The following is a 10,427-nucleotide window of genomic DNA, read 5'->3' on the forward strand; positions in this document are numbered from 1 at the left end:
CCATTCAGCCAAACTAAAATAAACACCTAATAACCAACTCCATTTGTGTTAGTGGATTCCATTCTCAGTGACTCACATTGGGAAAATGTCCAACAAAATGGATTTAGGTTTGGTTTCTTCAGAACAAGAAGTTTTAGTTTAATTTAAATAAAATTACCTAACATTTAAAAAATCATTCAATTAATTCAAGAATTTGTTTAGATGTTACAATTTGGCTATCCCTGTTACACAAAATAGTTGCCAACCGAATTAGATACAATGTAAGTATTTAAATCAGTGTCCATTTCAGACGTTAGGATTGTCTAACTTTACCTCAAGGATCTGCACTTGACTTGAATTCTTACCAGGCTTTCCTATTTGAGGTACACCTGGAAAAATAGTACATTTTGTATAATTCCACTCAGATGGCCATGTAATCTTTTAAGGCATTACCATGGTGGGGGTGGGAGGAGCTTTCTTTTTTTCTTAAAGAAGATGCCTTGGAGCACAGCAAACAGGGATCCTTGGCATCACTTAGATGTCCAGGACATTTAATATTTACACATGCTCTTTAAATATTACTGGATTGATTTTCATATTCACTAAACAAAGGAAAAAAGCAGAAGCTTTTAATTTGCTTTTTTGATAGTTTTATTGTCTTATTAATATAAAATATTTTAAAAAATCAGGGGTACCTAGATGGCTCAGTTGTTTGAGCTTCTGACTCTTGATTTCTGCCCAGGTCATGATCCCAGGGTCATAGGATCCACACTGAGCATGGAATCTGCTTAAAATCCTGGTCCCTTTCTGCTCCTTTTCTGTTTATGCTCTTTCTCTTAAAAAAAACAACAAAAAATAACACATAACAAAACAACAAATAACAAAAAACAAATATGTGCACATAAGTTGTCTGTTTATTGATTTTCCTTGTTGCCCAGCCTGGCACTGGGATTGGTGACTCTGATGGCCAGCTGGGCTGCTTTTTCCACAACAGCTTTCTGGTTCTTGGAAGACATTATAAGCAACAATCTATGTACAGTAAGATTTGTTGCACATCAGCAATGCTTCAAGCTCCATGATCTTGTGGACTAGGAACTTCCTAGTCACTGGGCAACATGTGCTTTGATTTCTTATTAGTACCGTAACCGATGTTGGGTATCAAGATCTAGTCCTTGAATTTTCTGCATACCCTATTGTCAGTGCCTCTGGATTTCTGCACTTGTGCTTAATATTAACATATTGGTCTGCCTGGTGCCAGATGAACTTCTTATTTTCTTTTTAATTATCTTGGGCTTCCCCAGAGATCTGAGGGCAGCCAAGATGCCAAGTAGATGACTGCCACCTCTGCAGGCAGCACCAAAGAAGAGAGGGAAGATATTTTTAATTTTAGTGGAGTCCAAGTTATGTTGTTTTCTTTTTTGAATCATGCTTTCAGTGTCTTATCTAAAAAAACTTGTCTAAATCAGTATCAGAGATTTTCTCCTTTGTTTTTCTCTAGAAGTTTTTTTTTTATTTTTGAATTTACATTTTGGCTGAGTTTATTTTTGCATATGGTACAAAACTATGAATACAAGTTATTCATTTTCCTTTTCTTTCTCTCCTTTATATTTCTTGACACCATTTATAGAAAAGATTATCCTTTTCCTTTGAAGTGCCTGTACACCTTTGTTATCCATTGTACTTTAATTTATTGATCTGTTTGTCTATCTTGATGTTAATACTACAGACTTCATTGAAAATAATTTATAGTAAGTCTTTACATAGGGAAATATAAGTCTTTTAACATTCTTCTTTATCAGAAGTGTTTTGCCATTTCTTCTTGTAGTTCTAATAACTTTTGCTTCAGATATTTTGAAGCTCTGTTATTAGGTACATAAACCAAATTATTTTATCTTTTTGATGAATACTGTCCTTGATCAAAATGATATGATTTACATTATCTATGGTAATATTATTTTCTTTGAAATATATTTAATTCTGATATCAAATCTATTTAAATCTATATAAATCTGATATTATAGTCTTTGAAATCTATTTAATGGTATACTTTTTCTCATCCTTTTAATTTTTATTTAAAAAACTTTAAATGTTTATTTTTGAGAGGAAGAGATGCAGAGTGTGAGCAGGGGAGGGGCAGAGAGGGAAGGAGACACAGAATCAGAAGCAGGCTCCAGGTCTGAGCTGTCAGTACAGAGCCTGATGTGGGGCTTGAACTGTGAGATCATGATGGGAGCTGAAGTGGATGCTTAGCCCACTGAGCCTCCCAGGTACCCTTCTCATCCTTTTATTTTTAACCTATTTGTGTGTTTCTTGTGGCCAGCCTATACGAGTATACTGCCATTTCTTCAAGCTGACAAATCCTGCCTTAATTGAATATTTACACCACTACCTCTCTGTGTTCTGTCCTATGAACTCTAGTCATCTGAGTCTCCCAGTTTTCATCAATGTCTCCTTAACGCAGGGACTTGACATGATGCTTCCTGGGATCCTTCTGCCTACCCAACACACTGGAAACTCCTTCAGGGTCCCAAATTGGGGTGACATTAGGGCTCATCTAGTTTGTTTTCCATCTCCCATAGATCACCGTTTTTCATTTCCTGGTGTTCTCTGTCCTGAAAACTATTGTTTCAAATATTCTGTTAAGTGTTTTTTTTTTTTTGGTTTCATTTTGTTTATTTGTTTGTTTTTGTTGTTTTGTTTTGTTTTGTTTTGTTTTTTTGCCTAGCAGGAGATTAACTCTCTTCTCTTCCATGATGATTTAAATACTATTGTTTTTTAAGTTAAATTTTATCCAAAGACTTGAAGGAGAAGAGGGATTTGTTTTACTATGGGTTCTTCCTTCCCTCTCCTTCTGGGTTCTTTCCCCCTCTTTCTCATTTATCAGAGTAGTGGTATAAGAAAGATTTTCTTGGCTGGTGGCTGTTTTGATACCAGTAGTTCCTCACTGTCATTCAAGGTGACTCATTTTCTTAGAAGCTCTTCTCTGAGTTGGGTTTAAACTTTCCTCAGCTGATAACTAGTCTCTCTTTTTTTCTCTCTTGTTCTTCCCCTTTTTTAAAATAGACTGAGGTATATGTTGGAGGGAAGATAAAAGATGGCAGCATAAGGAGATCTTGAGTTCACCTTCTGCCACAGACACAACAGAGTTACAACTACATATAGCACATCTCATTGAAAAGTACCTGAAGACTAGCAAAACAGCTCTTTCACAACACAAGACAAACAAACAACAAAAAAAAAATCAAAGCACATCAAAACCAGTAGGAAAGTCAAAGAAAGTCTTGTCAGGATCTTCACCTCCAACTTGGAGACCCACAAGAAGAAGGAATATTGTAAAGGCACAGATGTTCTGAAAAACAAATTGTTCAAGTCCCCTCTGTGGCAACTCAGCCCATGAGACCTACACCAAAAGAAGAAGCCCCACCCCCAATGATTTGCTTTGTAAACTAGTAGGATTAATGTCTGGGAGAGCTAGAGGGCTGTAGGAAACTGAGACTTCCCTCTGAAAGACTCACACACACATTCACTTGCTATTAGTCCCAATGCAGAGGCAGTAGATTGAGAAACACCTGTTCCATATGTTAAGAAGGTTCATTTAATCTTAGGTGATATACTGAAGGGTCAGAAGTCCATGGCTCTATGAAAACAGAGCTGGTGGCAAGTGCCATTTTTTAAATCTCCTTTTTCCTTGCTACACTGGTATTAATGTGTACCATTTTTGTTCTCTCAATCTTAATCACTAGTGCCAAGGGCCCTGTCTAGTGTTCACTGTGTACTCACCCCACCAGACCTGCTCTAGTTCTTGTCCTCTGCAGCCGCTGCCCTGCCAGACCCAGAATATCTGGTGTTGCTTACCAAGGGGACTTGCACTTTCGAGCTCCAGGGAGCTGAAATCATTGGAGAGAGAACTTGGCAGGCCACCATCGCCAGGGCACTGGACAGAGAGCAGTTGAAACATACCTCTAGCCTTCTAGTGACCACTCCTTCAAGACTGAGAAAGACAGCTTTTTCTCCTAACACATAAAAACACATAGTGTTTCAGCAAAAATGAGAAGACAGAGGAATGTTTTCCAAATGAAACAACAAGACAAAACCTCAGAAAAAGACATTAATGAAACAGAGATAAGCCATCTACCTGAAAAGAGTTCAAAGTTATTATCATAAATATGCCCACTAAAATAGGGGAAAAGGGATAAACATAGTGTATCTTCTCAATACAGAGAAAATATATGATGTTCAAATGTGAGTAACAGAGCTAAAGAATACAATAATCAAACTGCAAAATACACTAGAGTGGGTTCAACAGCAGACTGAATGAAGTAAGAAGAGTGGGTCAGTGACCTTGAAGACAAAGCAATGGAAATCATACTGACAGAGCAACAAAAGAAAGAAGTAAAACGTTCCTTAAGAGACCTTTGGGACAATATCAAGCAGAATAATATTTGTATCAGAGGGATCTCAGATAGAGAGAAAAAAAGAGAGAGAGAAAGGGAATTATTTGAAAAAATAATGGCTGAAAACTTCCTTAATCTGGGCAAAAAAATAGACATCTACATCTAGGAACCCCAGGGAATTTCAAATAAAAGGAATAAAAAAATCTACATCACAACACATTATAAATAAAATGGCAAAATTTAGTGATAAAGAGAGAATCTTAAAAACAGCAAGAGAAAAATAATTTCTCATATAAAAGGGAAACTCTATGAGGATATCATCAGTTTCTCAACAGAAACTTCACAGGCCAGAAGAGAGTATTCAAAGTGCTGAAAGAAAAAAAAATTCCAAGCAATAATCTTAACTTGACAAGGTTATCATTCAGAATTGAAGGGGAAAGATTGAAGAGTTTTCCAGATAAGCAAAAGCTAAAGTTCATCAGTAGTAAACTTGCCTTATGAAAAATGTTGAAAAGGACTTCTTTAAGCTGGAAAAAAATGGCATTACACAATAACAAAAAATACAGAAAAAGTATAAATCCCACTGGATAATGTAGGTATATAGTAAAAGTAGAGGATAAGAGTATGAGGATTAAAAGACAAAAGTGATAAAATTAACTAAAACCATACTAATTAGTTAAGGAATGCATAAGATAAAAAGATGTAAAATGTGTCATAGAAAATGTAAAATTGAGTGGGGGTAGTAAAAATGTAAGGTTTTGGAATGTATTTAAATTTAAGTTGCTATCAGCTTAAAACAGGCTATTATGTACATAAAATGTTATATATGAACCTCATGATAACCACAAGGCAAGAATGCACAGTAAATATGACACACACAAAATGAGAAAAGAATCTAAATGTAACACTAAAGAATGCCTTCAAATCACAGGGAAGAGAGGAAGAGAAGAAAGGGACAGATGGGAACTACGAAATAAGCCAGAAAACAATAAAAAGAAATGGCAGTAAGTATATACTTATCAATACTTTAAGTGTCAATGGACTAAACTCTCTAATCAAGACCAAGAGTGACTGAACAGATAGATAAAAGAAACAAGAAGCATCTATATGCCGCCTACAAGAAACTCACTTCAGAAATAAGGATACACACAGACTGAAAGTGGAGGGATGGAAAAAGAAAGCTGATAAAGCTGTAGTCATATCAGAAAACATAAACTTTAAAACAAAGACTGTACTAAAAGTTAAAGAAAATCATTACATAAAGATAAAGGGGCCAACATTCAGCAAGAAGGCAAACATTTATAAATACATATGCACCGAATATAGGAGCAACTAAATATATAAAGGAAGTATTAATCCACCTAAAGGGAGAAATTAACATCAGTACAATAATAGTAGGGGGCTTTCACACTTCACATCAATGTGTAGATCAACTAGACAGAAAATCAATAAGGAAACATTGATCTTAAATGATACATTGGAGTAGATGGACTTAATAGATGTATGCAGAACATTGTATCCAAAACCAGAAAAATACATATTCTTCTCATGTGCTCATGGAACATTCTTCAGTATAGGTTACATATAGGCCACAAAACAAGTCTCAATAAATCCAAGAAGATTGAAATTACTTCAAGCATCTTCTCTGACTACAGTGGTTTGACACTAGAAATGAAATATGAAAAGAAAACTGGAAAAAGCACAGAAATGTGGTGATTATACCAATGATAGTGGACAACCAATGGGTCATCAGGAAAATCAGAGAAAAATTTTTAAAAAATACTGAGACAAAGGAAAAATAAATATGACATTCCAAAATCCATGGGATGCAGAAAAAGTGTTTTTAAGAGTGAAGGTTATAGCAATACAGACTTATCTCCAGAATCAAGAGAAATATCAAATGGACAATCAAATTTTATAATTAAAGGAACTAAAAATAATAAGAAGAAGAATAACAAAGCCCAAAGTTAGTAGAAGGAAGGAAATAATAAAGAGCAAAGAAGAAATAAATGAAATAGAGACAAAAATAAAGGTAGAAAAGATCAATGAAACTAATAGCTAGTTCTTTGATAACCAAAGGAAAAAGAGAGGGGCTCAAATAAACAAAATTGGAAATGAGACAGAAGTTATAACTGATATCACAGAAATACAGTAGATCATAAAAGACTACTATAAACAATTATACACCCACAAATTGGACAACCTAGAATAAATGGACAAACTTCCAGAAACATCATTTTATAAGACTGAATCAGGAAAAAAAAAAAAAAGAAAATACTAACAGACCAATTACTAATAAGGGGATCAAATCAGTAATCAAAAACCTCCCAAGAAATGGATTCTACTAAAATTCTACTAAACATTCAAAGACTTAATGCTCATCCTCTCAAAATCTTCCCAAAATAAATTGAAGAGAAGGGAATGCTCCCAAACTCATTTTATGAGGAGAGCGTTACCCTAATACCAAAACCATACAACAACAGCACGCGCACACACACACACACACAGAAAATAATAGACTAAATTCTTAATGAATACAGATACAAAAATACTCAATAAAACATTAGCAAAATGAATTCAACAATACATTAAAAGGATGATACACCATGATCAATGGGATTTATTCCAGGGATTCAAAGATGACTCAACATCAGCAAATTAATTATTGTATAATACCACATTAACAGCATGAAGGATAAAATCATACAATCATCTCAAAAGATGCAGAAAAAGCATTTGACAAAATTCAACATCAATTTATGATGAAAAGTCAACAAAGGAGAGATAGAGGGGACATGCTTCAACATAATAAAAGCTGTAAAACCTACAGTTAACATCTCAAAAGTGAACAGCTGAAAGCATCTCCTCTAAGGTCAAAAACAAGACAAGGATGCTCACTTTTGTCAATTTTTTTCCACGAGATATTAGAAGTCCTAGCCAGAGGAATTAGATAAGAAAAAGAAATAAAAGGCAACCAAATTAAAGAGGAAAAAGTAAAACTCTCATTATTTTCAGATGATGTTTTATATAAATAGATATAGGTGCAGGATACTGAATCACTTTATGGAAACCAGTGGCCCTATTATACACTAATAGCAAACTATAAGAAAGAGAAATTAGAAAACAAACTTTTTGCAATTGCATTAAAAAGAATAAAATACCTAAGAATGAATTTAACTAGGAAGTGAAAGATCTGTACATTAAAAACTATAAGACACTGATGAAGGAAAGGTTATACACTGAAGACAAGAAGTAACAAGGATTGGAAAGGATGTGGAAAAAGGGAACACTCAAGTGTCATTGATGGGAATGCAAATGGGTGCAGGCACTGTGGAAAACATTATGGAGATGCTTAAAAAAGTCAACAATAGAACTGCCATGTGATCCACCTTTTACACATCTCAGAAGTCATCCAAATAATGTGAAAACACTAATTTAATAGATGTATTCACTTTGATGTTCATAGCAGCACTATTTACAATAGAAAAGATATGAAAACAACATAAATCTCCATCAGTGGATGAGAGAATATGTATACACAGGAGAATATTCCTCCATCATATAAAGAATAAAATCTTGCCATTTGTGACAACATGGATAGACCTAAAGAGTTTATATTAAGTGAAATAAGACAGAAGGGAGAAGACAAAAAAATATTTCATTTATATGTAAATCTAACAAAAAGAACCCAGAAGTAAACAAACAAAGCGAACCAAAAACAAACTTATAGACACAAAGAATATGTTAGTGGTTATCAGAAGAGAAACCAATTGAGAAGTAGGTAAAATGAATCAAGGGGGTCAAATATGGCCGGGGATGGTAACTAGAATTTTGGAGGTTAATACCTTTGTAAGGAATCCAGATGTTGAATTATAATTTTGTATACCTGAAACTTATGTAATGTTATATACCAATTTTACCTCAACAACAAATAGATGACAGATGATAGATAGATGAGAGAGAGAGAGAGAGAGAGAGAGAGAGAGAGAGAGAGAAAGAGAGAGATAAATAGACAGAAAGAATTCACAGGGACAGGGATAATGACCAGGGTGGTAGGATTAGTTCAGTAAAGTATTGAAAAAAATGGTGTGTGTCTGAATTCAGGGTGTGGAAAACATGAGCCCTATTTGTTCTGTTATAGTTTGGAGTCTCCAAGCTTGGAACTGGGGTAGGTTCTCAATGGTGGGAATGTGGATTTTTCCACTCTCTCTTTCCAAGGGACAGTTGTCAATGTCTGGAAACACATTTTTGTAGTTCCAACCGGGAAAAGGTATTACTAACATCTAATGGATAGAAATGAAGGATGTTGTTCAACATCCTATAATGCACAGGATAGCTCTCACAAGAATAATGTCAATATTGCTGATGTTGAGAGGTTATGATCAAGGGAATAGTTCTATTCAACATTTCTTCATATATGGATGGATTCTCTCCACTATATTATGGGACTTTTTATTCCTGATTCTTGGCACATAGTAGGTGTCATTTGTTTAATGGATTATTTATTGAATTACTAATATACACAGTCACTGTGGCTCAACTTGAATTTTTCTTTAAAATTTTTTTTGTTTATTTTTGAAAGAGGGAGAGAGCACAAGCAGGGGAGGGGGAGAGAGAGAGAGAGAGAGAGAGAGAGAGGTATAGAATCTGAAGCAGGATTCAGGCTCTGAGCTGTCAACATGGAGCCTGACACGGGGCTTGAACCATGAAATGAGATGAGCTGAAGTGGGATGCTTAATCAACTGAGCCACCCAAGTACCCCTCAACTTGAATTTTGCTTTATAAAATTTTGACAAAGCAGGAAAGAGTATCCAATGGAAAAAAGACTGCCTCTTTGGAAGGTGGTGCTGGGAGAACTGAACAGCAACATGCAGAAGAATGAAACTAGACCATACACAAAAATTAACTCAAAATGGCTGAAGGGCCTGAATGTGAGATAGGAAACCATCAAAATCCTCCAGGAGAAAGTAGGAAACAGCTTCCTTGACTTCAACTGCAGCAAATTCCTACTCAACACATACCCAAAGACAAGGGAATCAAGAACAAAAATGAACTATTGGGACCTCATCAAGATACAAAGTTTCTGCACTGCAAAGAAAACAGTCAAGAAAACTAATAGGCAACCGACAGAATGGGAAAAGATAGTTGCAAATAACACATCAGATAAAGGGCTAGTATCCAAAATCTACAAGGAACTCACCAAACTCCACACCCAAAAAATGAATAATCCAGTGAAGAAATGGGCAGAAGACATGAAAAGATACTTCTCCAAAGAGGACATCCAGATGGCCAACAGGCACATGAAACGATGCTCAGCATCACTCATCATCAGGAAAATACAAATCAAAACCACCCTGAGATAACACCTCACACCAGTCAGAGTGGCTAAAATGAACAAATCAAGAGACTATAGATGCTGGCAAGGGTGGTGGAGAAAGGGACACCCTCCTACACTATTGGTGGGAATGTAAACTGGTGCAGCCAATCTGGAAAACAGTATGGAGGTTCCTCAAAAAACTCTCAATAGAGCTTCCCTATGACCCAGCAATAGCACTGCTAGGGATTTACCCAAGGGATACAGAAGTGCTGATGCAGTGGGGCACATGTACCCCAATGTTCAAATTAGCACTGTCAACAATAGCCAAATCATGGAAAGAGCCTAATTATCCATCACCTGATGAGTGAATCAAGAAGATGTGATATATATATATATATATATATATATATATATATACACACACACAATGGAGTATTACATGGCAATGAGAAAGAATGAAATATAGCCATTTGCAGCAAAGTGGATGGACCTCGAGGGTGTCATGCTAAGTGAAATAAGTCAGGCAGGGAAAGACAGACACCATATGTTTGCACTTATAGGTCTAACAGGAGAAATGTAACAGAGGACCTAAAGGAGGGGAAGGGAGAAAGAGAGTTGGGGAGAGAGAGGGACACAAATCATGAGAGACTATTGAATACTGAAAGCAAACCGAGGGTTGAAGGAGGAGGGTGGGGGGGAAGGGTGGTGGTGGTAATGGAGGAGGGTACTTGTGGGGA

Source organism: Suricata suricatta, chromosome 9 (assembly GCF_006229205.1).
Source record: "Suricata suricatta isolate VVHF042 chromosome 9, meerkat_22Aug2017_6uvM2_HiC, whole genome shotgun sequence".
Classification (NCBI taxonomy): domain Eukaryota; kingdom Metazoa; phylum Chordata; class Mammalia; order Carnivora; family Herpestidae; genus Suricata; species Suricata suricatta.